Source organism: Eleutherodactylus coqui, chromosome 5, assembly GCF_035609145.1.
Source record: "Eleutherodactylus coqui strain aEleCoq1 chromosome 5, aEleCoq1.hap1, whole genome shotgun sequence".
NCBI classification, from domain to species: Eukaryota; Metazoa; Chordata; class Amphibia; order Anura; family Eleutherodactylidae; genus Eleutherodactylus; species Eleutherodactylus coqui.
Genome location: NC_089841.1, coordinates 134114944 through 134127926, shown reverse-complemented (window position 1 = coordinate 134127926; position 12983 = coordinate 134114944).

The following is a 12983-nucleotide window of genomic DNA, read 5'->3' as shown; positions in this document are numbered from 1 at the left end:
AAGAGAAGACACTCCCAGATTTCATGTAGAAGTCTGGGACCGAGGAGAAATACATATCACACCAGCCTTATTGCGGTATCAGATGATTTCTAATTTATTCTAAGGTGTATGTGGTTTATATACCATAAATGACATCACAGGAAAAGTATATACCTCCAAGATTAATAGTAATACATGATAGGGTACAACTAAAATGGTTAACATAGGTAACACCTTCTAAAGTGTAACTATAACATACAATGAAACCGTTATGAATTCAGTGAAAAGGAATGCAAGGGGGGGTCTGAGAGACTCTTATCTGCTGTCTGTCTACCAGGCACTGGTATAGAAAAAGTTTTGTTTAACTCCTTCACTACTTATACTAGCATCATGCTATATCTTTCTAGTCTACAATCTAATTGAAGAACAATTAACTGATACATTGATCTATAATTTTCTTAACAGTTAGACCTGTAGATTTTGCTTTGGAATTCCGTAGCTCTTCATCCGCTCATTCCTTAGAAGTCGTGTATGATGCTGGTAATTCCAGTAGACGCTTGTTTGCTGCTTATTTTTCTGAAAGAGCTAGCACTAGTTTTATTTTTCTAAGGGCTCATTCACACAGACGTATTCAGTTTCGATCCGTGAATACACAGTGTTGTCATGGACAGAAACTCTGTGTATTCTATACATATTTTGACTTTCTTGTGTCTTTTATTGCATGCATAATCACTGCATATTTATGCATGCAAAAAAAAGGAAAAAAAAGGTCAAATATATTTCAATGGAGGCCATCTGACTAGCAGCCGCCCCCGTAATTGACATAGCGGATAGGCCATGGGTACCCGCATCATCACCTAGTGACAACACGAGAAATACTAATACATAGAAAAGAATTCTGTACTGCGCATGATCAACGGTGAGCATCCTCAGTCATCCTCTGGGGGGGGGGGGGGCACCTGCCGGATTCTGCTGCGGGCTCCTGCATGCGGCATCTGGATCGCCCGTCTGAGATCGGCCTAATATGCTGAGGCACCCTATCTCTGCCATACAGACTCTCCCTGAGCCCTCTAGTGGCCATTTCCATTACTGTATTACCACATATATAATTGAACTTTTGTTACAATTTTTTTTATTTTGTGTATTGTGAGTGCGCCTCAGCTGTCACCCTATTATATCCTGCCAGATATAATGGGTATAAAATTATGGCAGGTCAGGAAGTCTTTGAGGTCTCCAGGTGACATGACAGCCATTCAGCCCACTGTGATCATGGCTGCGCTGATCGGGGAACAAACACAAGGATGCAACAGTGACTAGTCAACAATACCTGTTGCATTTAACGGTGTAACACAGCCGGCCCCGACACATCTTTTCTTTTTCTACTTCTGACATGCTTCATGGTATTCGAGGCACTCATTGATTAAAAATGTAATTGCTTACTTTCGAGGAAAACTATCTGCACGGGTTATGTGACTAGCTGTGTTGTCTACAAATAAACAGCGAAGGCTCCTACTGAATGACTGCAAGCAGAGATCCTGATGGCTGGGAGGAACTGATACAAAAAGTAGATTGGAAAATTATATACAATGGATGTGCTTTATTTGTTACAACAATAATGCACTGTAAGACCTCGTTCACACCAGCGCACAAGGCATGCCGAAGTTAGCCGCGCTAAAAAAATGTGCGTAACTGTGCAAAAATAGCATGAATCAACATTTTTCCACGAGGTTGCTTTGTGTAAAATTTGTTCATTCACCTGGGAATTTGTGCGGCTAAAAGCATAGCAGCGCACAATGCTGGAAACGGGTGCTGCTGCTCTGAGAGGGGAGAGAGATGAAGGAAAGCAAGCTCACGAGGGTTTCATTCATCGCTGAGGACTCCCTTCATCTCAGCAAGGATGGAGGGTTTTCCCTGCAGCGAAGAGAGAAAGCAAGAGAAGGGAGACCCTCTAGCCCCACCCTCTCTTATTGCTATGGAAAAAAAACCTGGGAGAACCCCTTTAGCCCTGCCTCTTCTGCCCCTACTCTCGGGGAAGCCCTGTAGCCCTGCCCCCCCCCCCCTCTCTCCCCACTACAGGGATTTACTGATTCTCCCCTGCAGGCAAACCATGGGCTCACCACAGCGGGAATATCACTCCAGCCCAGGTGAGATGAAGGTAAGCCCTGCAGAGAAGGGGGTTCCCCCATGGCTTTCCTTCATCTCTCTCCCTGCTGCAGAGAGAGAGGTTCCCCTGCAGAGGAATTCCTATGGAAATTCCCCCTTTGGGAAATTCTTTGTTTGGGGACAGCTGAACAGCACATTTTAAATGTAAACTCCTGTGAAAGCCCATTTACACAGTACGAATGTCGGGCAAACGATCACCGTCACTCATCCCTGTGTGTCCTCACTCCTGTGCTCCTGCACGGGAGCTAGTATCGCTGGCTTGCTCACAGAGAAGCCAGCAGGGGGCGGGGCAGTGCAGGAGATTTCTCTCCTCGTTCTCCCCTGCCCCACTCTATTGAGATAACACAGCGGCTGTTCGCTACTGAACAGCTGCTATTTGCACTGAACAATCATGGCTCAGCTCATCGTCCATAGTTTATGCTGCATGGACGATGAGCTGATCACTGACAGCACGGGAGCTAGTATGTGCGGGGACGAGTTTTGGGCATCATTGCCTGACACTCGACCCGTCTACATGGGCCTTAAGTCCCCTCATCCCTGTAGGGACTGACAGGAGCTTACAGCGGGACATTTAAAATGTGCTTCTGGGTTTAGTGGCGTGGCAGCACTCGCTCCCCCTTATCTCCCTTCATCTCCCATTCTGATTGTTTAGAAGTTTACACTAAACAATCAGAATGTCTACCTAATCAACCTCCACCTCCCCTTGTTATCAAGCTCACATAGAAGTCTATGGAAACTCCTGCGCTTGCGCACCACAGATAGGTCAGGTCCTATCTTTTTACGCAGCTGGGAATTTCAGTTGCTGAAATTGAATCGCGCTCTTACCTCTTTAGGTGCGCTTCTTTTACACGCTTTAAAGTTTTTCATCTGACCCATTGTTTCTAATAGCTGCGCTTTTTGTGCGCAGCTAACTTTGGCATGCGTTGTGCGTTCCTGTGAATGAGGCCTAATTTAGAGGAAAATGCACTGAATGTATTAAAAGGCACAAGCGTTTCGGGATGTTCGTGCACCAGAAGTGGACATAAAAAAGGAAAAGTATAGTGAAAACATTTGCAAGCAGTTTGTAATCACTTCTGGATGTGGTCTACAAATGCAGATTAATGATACTGACCAAAATATGAACGTGTGAATGAAGCCTTACCTTGGAAAATAGATCAGTGGGCGTACAATGCTATCAGCCCGCTCCCATTATGGCAGCCCTACCTACATGAGCTTCTGTACAAGTAAACATCTCACATCATACAGTGTTCAGGGAATTGAACACGACTCTTGTGGGTTATACTGGGGATCAGCGAGTCATACTATTGGCATGAGTGCCAGGGTAGTAAATGATTGTGGAATCTGGCCAATCACAATGTGCTTGGCATACTCATCTGTGGTTTGCTTGATTAAATATCTAGAGTTTAATGATACATTTACACTCGGCAGTTGCGGTCAAAGGCTTGAATGAAACCCGTTTGGAGTAGAGGATGTCCTTAGAACTGTTTTCATTCAAATTCACAACTCTGGCAGAGTATACATCATTTTTTTGCATTGCGGCAATGGTGTGACTTCTGCCATACTATCGCTGCCACATGTGAATACACGTCTGCAAATTACCAGACACGGGGAAAAAATCTGAGATGAATCCACTGCAAATCCACAACATGCCCTCAAATCAGCAGCAGAAGTCTGCTTCACGTAAATGGTTTTTAAAAAAATATGAAATATAACCTATTTTAGTTTATTTAAAAGGTAGCATTTTAGTGGTGAGTTACAACAAAATTGAAAATGAAAAACACGTAAGCCGGTTTCACAAGGACGAGAAAATTGTGCAAAATTTGTGCATTGCGAGACGGACAAACATGAACCCTATCCATTTGAGCGATGTTTTCCGGAACGGCACCGCGATGTGATGCTATGCAGGAAACACATTGCAGCATGTTCTATCTAGCTGCGATATCCCCCAACAGGGCCAGCGGCAGCAGCACCGGCCTCATTGAAAGCAATGGGAAAACTGCCCAATTCTCTGCCATGGCTGTGGCATCTTTTAACCTCCAAAAAACCCTGCATTTTCTAACTGATGTGTCTTTGAGTGGCATTTTATATTCGCCCATTTTTAACATATGTTTTTTCTGTTATTTTTCATGTCCTGTTGAGAAGCCAATGTAAAAATGTCAGGAAAAATTCCCGACCTGCAATCTACTGCAATCACAATGCCACTGACTGAAATAAATGCATGTTTACACGTATTTTTGCCAGAAAACAGTGGCAAAAATACCCAGAAAAACACAACTAAGGCCGGCTGCACACGGGTGGATTTGGATTGCGGAATCCGAAGTGGGTGTCCACCTCTAGATCCTGCAGCGAATACTGCCCATAGCATGTTATGAAAAAGACGTGTTTTCCTCTCCCTGAGTGGAAATCAATTGCGATTTTCTGCATGACTAGGAAAAATCACAGCATGCTCAATTTCTGTGCGGATTCCGCACGGATGGTTTCCATTAAAGTCAATGGAAGCTGTCTTACCCGCGGCCCTTCCGCAATGTCATTGCGGGAAGGTAACAGATTCCGCATCATCGCCTGGCGACGACTTGGGAAAAACAGGGATTTGAAAAAGAAAAACTGTACTGTGCATGTCTGACGGCTCATCCGCTGTACAGTAAAGAAGAAGAAATGTCAAGTACACGCAGATGCCGGCCAGGCACAGGGTTGGATTCCGCTGCGGGCTCCCGCATACGTGAAATCTGACCCGGCCATGTGCGGCAGGCCTAAATGTGGCATTGTTTTGCAAAACACCACCAGGCAGATTTATTAACCCTTTGCAATCCAATTTTGGTTCAGGGTTTCCTAGGGGGCTTTCTCTTTCTGGCATTATATAATGGCGCCATCTGCTGGCTAGAGCCAGTACTGCAGTATGAGACATGATGGAGAGGCCCCCGACAACAGAGCGGCCACTAATATGTAGTAAGAATACCCTGCCGGATGTCTTCCGACATCGGAGCTGTACAGCCTTCAATCAGAATGTTTCAGACGTCAGACAGTGGATTGGAAAGGGTTAACCCTTTGCAATCCAATTTTGGATTCAGGGTTTCCTAGGGGGCTTTCTTTTTCTGCCATTATACAATGGCACCATCTGCTGGCTAAAGACAGTACTGTGGTATGGGACATGCTGAAGAGGCCCCCCGACAACAGAGCGGCCAGTAATTTACAGTAAGAATACCCTGACGGACGTTTTCCGACATCGGAGCTGCGCAGCCTTCAATTAGAATGTCTTTAGACATCAGACAGTGGATTGGAAAAGGTTAATGCTGTCTAATTCAGTAGATAAACATAGACCAAATAGTCGTAAAATGCACCAGAATTATCACAGAGGTTTTATTGAATCATGAATCTCATGTCGGACACTAAATATGGCACATCTTTAGACTCAGTTTATACTACCTATTAGTTGGCTTAGCTTTGCCCCAGTTTTTGCATATTTGTGTGCATGAGGTCATTTTTAGGCCACGCCTCTTTTTCCACTAAACCATCCCCCTTTCTGTAAAGCCTTGCACCTTTTTTTGTAAGCAGCAAAAAAGTGTCTAAACACATCATAAATGTGGGTCAAAGCCTGTTAGTCCATTCTCCTGAACAATTTGCACCAGAAAACAGGCACATTTTCAATAGTAAGCACTCCTGCACACTGGCGATTACGATATCGCCACGAGAATATTGCAGCAAAATCACAATTTTTTTTCCTGAGATTTTTGAGCAACAGCACTGCTTTTTCTTGCAAAAAACATCGCTGCCATTTGCAATTTTTTTTGTACATTTTTTTTAAACGGTTTAGCGATGATTTTTTTAGCGCAAAAGTCAATAGGACTTGCTAATGTTAAAAACACATCGCATCACACAAAAATCACAAGTTCCTGCTTTCTGGTGCAATAAAAAGCAGGCTCCATAGAGAAACATGGGAGATTTTTAAAAAAAGCAAAATGCAGGAAAGGACATGCCGCAATTTTCTTTTTCTCACAACATCGCATGAGTGAAAACATCGCAAATGTGAAGGAAACCATTGAAAATCACTGGTTTCATAATTCTGCATTTTCACTCACTATCACATCACGCAATTTTATCGCCAGTGTGAGGGTGCCTTCAATCTGATAGTATGTGTGAAACCAGCCTATAGGTGGGTTTCAGACATGGTGTTGTTTTTCCACCTTAGATTCTGCCATAAAAATGCAGTAAATCCGCAGATTTCCTTCTCTATATTACAAAAGTGAAATCTGTAGTGAAATCCCCCAATATAGTGGGCATGCTCCAGATCTGACAATATGCAGCATATCCCGACGTCCATGTGGATTTTTTCCATGATGTGTCGATGGGATTTTGAAAACTCCATGCACTTGCATTACTCAAGTTCTAAAGTCTCCTGATTTTTTCTAAAAAAACCCTGATTACCCCACTGATTACCCTCACTTATCAACATAATCTCCCACTTGACATAAACATTTTTCACAATGATGATGCCACGATTGCATGGCTGCTGCAAATGCTTCTTTAGGGGTCTGTTTTACGCACTGGAAAATAGCTGGTGCAAGAGCAACACGACTGAAGAATAAGACCACTGAGAGCGTCCTTCATCCACGTCTCATCCATTGTGACAATTGGCAGAATGAAGGCACCATTCATGCCATCATGTGTCAAGATCAACAGATACATTACCACGCGTGCTGTCTGGTGATTGTCGGTCAACATTTGTGGCACCCACCTGTGGCACTTCAGGTCTTCACACAGGATGTTGTGCACAGATCCAATGGAAATACTGACTTTTGCAGGCAATCTCTTCCACGGTCAATTAGTGGTCCTTCATAACCCATTGCTGCACTCGGCAATTATGTTGTCAGACCAGCTGGTGCATGGCTGAAGCTCCTTTGGTTCTCGCACAGTGTTTGGCTTTCTTTGAACTGTCGTACGCACAAACACATATTTTTCATGTCCATACACCTTCACCACACATCTCACTCAACTGACAATGACTGTCATTCTACGTAAGTGAAGAAAACAGATGATACATGTAGTTCTTGAAACATGAACAATGCCATTTTAAGTACTGAAAATTGTTCTAACTCCATCTGCGGTCATGTGCACTCTGTGCACTGGACCATACTACCATCTGTCTCACTCATCCCCGAAGAATGCCCGCGTCTTCTAAAATGTGTTTCATGTTTCTATTTGCTCCTATTCCTGAGAAAAACATTAGTAGACGTTAGAACTTGAGTGCGCCTTGTCATGGATATTCCGAGCAGAGACATTAGTGTTTAACACTGCTGCTACAAAGTTGTGTCACAGCCTGACTGCAACATTACCATTTGTACCGCTACAAATGAAAATAGACCAGCAGAGCTCAGTCAACTTGGAAATTTAAACTAGCTATAATATGTCTTAGGTTGAACTTCTTGCCTTAACCATAAGAGCAGGTCAAGAGGTGTGCTACATCAAAAAACACCAATTTCTTTTTTACACCTCTTGTTGATTCTATAATGAATTGTGTATAACAGTGTTTTTCTTACAATTTTTTGCATTGGCAACCTATATACTGTACTGGTCTTTAACCAAAACTTTTACGTAGCTCTCAACTATATATTAAATCTTGGGCTACTTAGTGCTTTTTTGTGGCATAAATACTTGAGCAGGATGGATAGTAGTGTTGCAAGGGGGAAATGCTGCCCCTCTGCTGCCATACACAATGACTGCACTACACTGTGACAAGTACATCATGCCTGGTAGAAGGGCTGTGATAAAAAAAATGTCGATATGTCTGAGGACATGCAGCAAGATGCAGTGGATTGTGCTACACAAGCTGTGGAAAAATATAACATAGTATGTAAGGCCGAAAAAAGACACGTCCATCCAGTTTAACCTACTACCTCCCAACGTGGATCGAGAGGAAGACAAAAAAAACAATGAAGTAAAAGCCAATTTTCCCCATGTAAGGGAAAAAAATGTCTTCCTCATTCCAATCTGGCAATCGTAATAATCCATGGATCAACAACCCTTCTGAAGTTATTAATGGTTATAACATATAATATTGTATATCTCAAGAAAGCCCCCTCTTATACTCTTTTAGTGAGTTCGCTATCACCATGTCCTCAGGCAGAGAGTTCCATAGTCTCACTGCTCTAACAGTAAAGAACCCCCTTCTATGTTGGTGATGAAACCTTCTTTCCTCTAGACGTTGAGGATGCCCCCTTGTTACAGTCCCGGGTATAGATAGATGATGGGAGAGATCTCTGTATTGTCCCCTGATATACTATACATAGATATTAGGTCGCCCCATAACCGTCTTTTTTCTAAACGAAATAATCCCAATTTTGATATTCTCTTTGGATATTGTAGTCCGCCCATTCCATTTATTACTTTAGTTGCACCCCATAATCCTATTTGCCTTGGCAGCAGCTGCCTGACACTGGTAGCTCCAGTGCTATTTATAATTAACAAAAATGCTCAAGTCCTTTCCTATGTCAGTGTTGCCCAGTGGTTTCCCATTTACTGTGTAATAGTGACATGGAGAAGGATACAGCAGCTTCAGGTAGTAGTTGCTATGACTGCTACTTCTATAGTTATAGCTTAAGATATTAAACCAGATAGCTTCCCCTAGCAAAAGTATGTAATGGTTCAAAAGGGATTGCAAAATATTAACATGTGCTTGAATCTCATTATTTAAATTCTCATTAAAGCACTCACTGCACCAATGAAGTGAACTAAATGCAGATGGGACCATTAAATGAAAAAAGACAATACCGTACAAATATTTACTGATAAGTTAATTTGTGAGTCTGTTGAAGATCATGAAGAAAAAGATGTGCAGGAAGTGATTAAAACAAGTTGTCATCAGATTTTTCTGCCCCACTTATGCGCTGATGGGGATTGTGGAGTCCTTGGATGTGGTTTTTATACTTATCTGGCTCCACATTCTGGTACTGGTGTATCTTTCTCCACCAGAAGAATCGGTGGAGACAAAATGAACGCCCACAACTTGATTGGCTGGGCAGGAGAATGGGTGTCCATCATCTCCCCGGCTGTGACATCCCATCTCCGCTGCTGCCGACCCTGTCACTCTTCCCCCGCCGGTGTGCCACGTGTGCTCTCACTGCTGGCGACCTTGTAAGTGACTTTTCTTGCTGCTCTCCCATTATGCCCTTGCCGGCCTTGTTTAGACAAGTGCTGTTTTCGCGCTGTTAGCAGCGCACAGAAAGCGCTTCTAATAGGAACCAATAGGTTCCTATAGACATGTTCACATGGACGATTGTTAGACACGCTGAATCAGCACACGTAACAAAAGATAGGACATGCGAGTGCAAACTCGCATATTGGCTCCGGGGTACGAGCAAAGATAGGACATGTCCTATCTTCGCTGCATTCTTTCCATAGGCTCCTCGGATCATGCTTCTTCAAGTAGCTTGAAGTAGGCTGTTCATGCGATCTTTACAGCACTTTACAGCTACACTCTTTTCTCTGAACAAGGCCTAAAGGTGAACAGGTAGGTAGATAATCAATATGCATGACTCCACCATATCTGTCCACCTTATTCCGTTTCTATCTATTGAGTGACCTAATAGAAGTAGATGTTGTCTACATTTGCTGGTAATTTTAAAACCCACAAAAGTATATTTCAACCTATAAATGACTCTGCGATAGAATCTATGGTTTTTAGATAAGATTTGTCTTCTGAAAGACACTTACTTGGGGAAGAGATGACATGAGAATGCACAATGGGAAGAAGGTAAGTTAGCGAAGGCAGTGTGATGCTCGGGCCATGTTCTGCTTGGAAACTATGGGTGTTGGCATTCATGTGGATTATGTGGTTGTTACTTTGACATGTACTACTTATCGATACAGTGTTGCAGACTCAGTTCATCCCCTTCATGCAACAGTATTCTCTAAAGGCAGTGGACTCCTTCAGACTACAACACTGCATAAATTGTTCAAGAATAGTTTGAGGAACATGAAAAGTGATGTTACTCTTGAATGTTATACCTTGGGTAAAATCTAGAGGTGTATGATCTTCACCACTGCTGACCGAAGCAGGAGGGGTAATAGTCAAATATTGGTTGGTAACTTTTTACATCGTGTAGTTTGACCGTTCCATTAACAACGGTGATCAGATTGATCACACCAGGGTTACCCATCATTCTCTGGCTTATTTATTAATAGCCCTCCGAGCTAATACTTACCTTCTATGTGTGTGTGACCCTCTTTTAGGGGGGCCCAGGTATGCTGTTTTCCGTCTGTCGGTATATAGCCATGTTTTTAACTAAATACAATAAAGGTTACATTTTAGGGATCCTCTTCTATGAAAGTGTTCTCACATGAGAGAGTGTGCTCCAGCACAGATCAGAAATGGTTAAAAATAAAATGTAATTATTTTAATAAACATGTATGTACAATGTACAATATATTTAATAAAGGAATGAAGTTTTTTTTAACCATTTCTGATCTGTGCTGGAGCACGCTCTCTCACGTGAGAACACGCAGTACATCAAAGCTTGTTCACTGCTGAAAAGGCCTACAACAGGCACACGAGCATCAGAACTAGAATATGCATATTAAAAAAGACACCATACTTATGCATTTCAGACCATTGGCTGTGGTCCTTAATCATAGCACAGGTGGAACACGGTCAAATTAACTTTATATATTGAGGAGGAGGGGGTCAAGGAAAAAGTAAACTCTATAATAGGTACATCCTTTGCACATTACTAAGCATAAAAAATGAAATAATTAATATAAATACATCAAATCAGGGTCTTTTTACACAAAATGATTATCGTTCATATAATCACTGTATTGTGCGAAACTGAATAAAAATCGTTCAATGTATAGAACAACGAACGACTGCCTGTTTACTGTGAATAGAGGCGCGTTCTGCCTCCATTCAGTGAATGATTATTGCTCCAGAGTAAAAGCAAAGGGGCGATAATCCTTGGGGTGCCTGTTGGGTGTTTCAACGCCCTACAGTCATCCCATGTAAAAGGACCCTAAGACACTATATCATTGGCCAACATGGCTGTGTGAGCCGGTAAACCAGCACATGAAAGCTGTAAAGCGTTGTCCTAAGCTGCAGTAAAAGTATCATCAGTTTTTCCAGGAACAATATTTTTTAATGCTTATGTGGCGAGCCGGACCAGACCTAGGAGGGGGGAGCAGAAGAAAAGCATCTGGGTTGTCACGGTGGTGGCGCTGCAAAGCTCCAAGGAAAAGATGGTACTGGTGCGCCTCCACACAGTTGTAAACGTCAGTTCTATTCTGCAGGGCTAACCGGGGAGTTGGGCAGGGCAAGATGTTAATTATTATCAGTTTGTAACGCCACTCTGTATACAGGCCTAGACCTGTGTCAGACAAAATGATAATAAAAATGTAAAAATAAAACAAAACGTTTCTTTCTCCTGAAGTGTAGTGCGGTACATCAGTGCAGATGCCAAAGGGTGGGAAGGGACTCCAGAAGGCAAATTACAGATGAAAACATGAAACGATTTACTTCTTAACAGCTATAACAGAATTAATTTTTCTTAGAGTAAATTAATATTACTTTATTTTCTTAATGCAGTTCAGAGTCACTTTACATCGAGGTAAATTACTTCTTAGACAATTTTTAGGGCAATGAGAATACATGCAGGCATGAAGTGCAGACTTGCAATCTGGACACAAACGGGCTCTCTAGTAGTAACAAGCATGTGAAACCTTCCTATCCTCTATGCTTTGTCCTCCTGTTTTTCTCTCTTTTCTATATCTTCTAGTGATTTAAGTAAAAAGATTCACTTTCCTTGCATTGTGGTTACTTTAGGCCTTTCTGATTCTGCTTTACTTAGCCTTCTTTTCTCCAGCCTGCTAGAAGTCTTAGTTTACTTTAACTCTCTTTTCATTCTTTTAGGTACTTGGAACTTTGGAGTACTCACACTTTATCTCCTTCCCACTGCACTGTCTCTGAGCGCCCTCTTGTTAGCACTCCATCTTCCTTCCTCTCTGACTGTTTCTCTCTCAGACCCCTTCACTAAACTCCTCCCCTCTCTTTTATACCAACTGCTCTAGACCAACCCGTGCGGGGGATCTAGCTACCTATCACAGGTTGCTTTTCTCCTGACTGCCTCACTCATTAATCTAGTTAGGTTGTGCTTGTAAGAAGTAAAATGTGGTTGGCCAACAATAAATTTAAACTGCCACTTTCATTCATTACATCACAATTAAATTCTGGAGTGTACAATCCTGTACACTACACTTTCTAAGAACTCCTTCACATAGACATATGTGTTTTTGCACACAACTCAGTACAATGAATTTGCGCTATTAACTAGTTTTGTTTTTTTTTTGCACATATCGGCATATCTTACTGTACTTTTAACGCTAGGAGCACATGGTTTTTTGCACACGGAACACAACCATGCCCCGATTTAAATGGCTATTTAGCCTATGTGTTCCAGATGTGTTCTTTTCCCGACAGAATTGCACAGAGTATTGTGCATCTCCTTGACTTCTATGGGGGTCTTTGGTGTGCAAATGCTCACAAAAGTAGACCATGCTGCATTTTTTTCTGCACGCACGAAATGTGTGTGCGCGAAAGAAGGTAATAAAAATGACCCCATTGAAATCAACGGTTCTATTCTCTGAGTATTGCACATGCATAAACATGCACAAATACGCTTGTGTGAAGGAGCCTTAAGAATGGAGTTTTGTAATTAACTTTTCTACCTTTGGAAATTATGCATTGACCTCTGGCAATAAAAAGGCTAATGAAACTTTTAGAGCCTAGATAAAGCAGCTCCATACACATATATCTTCTATCAACCTCTGGTCTCTGGGGTAGGGGTGTACTCCATAAT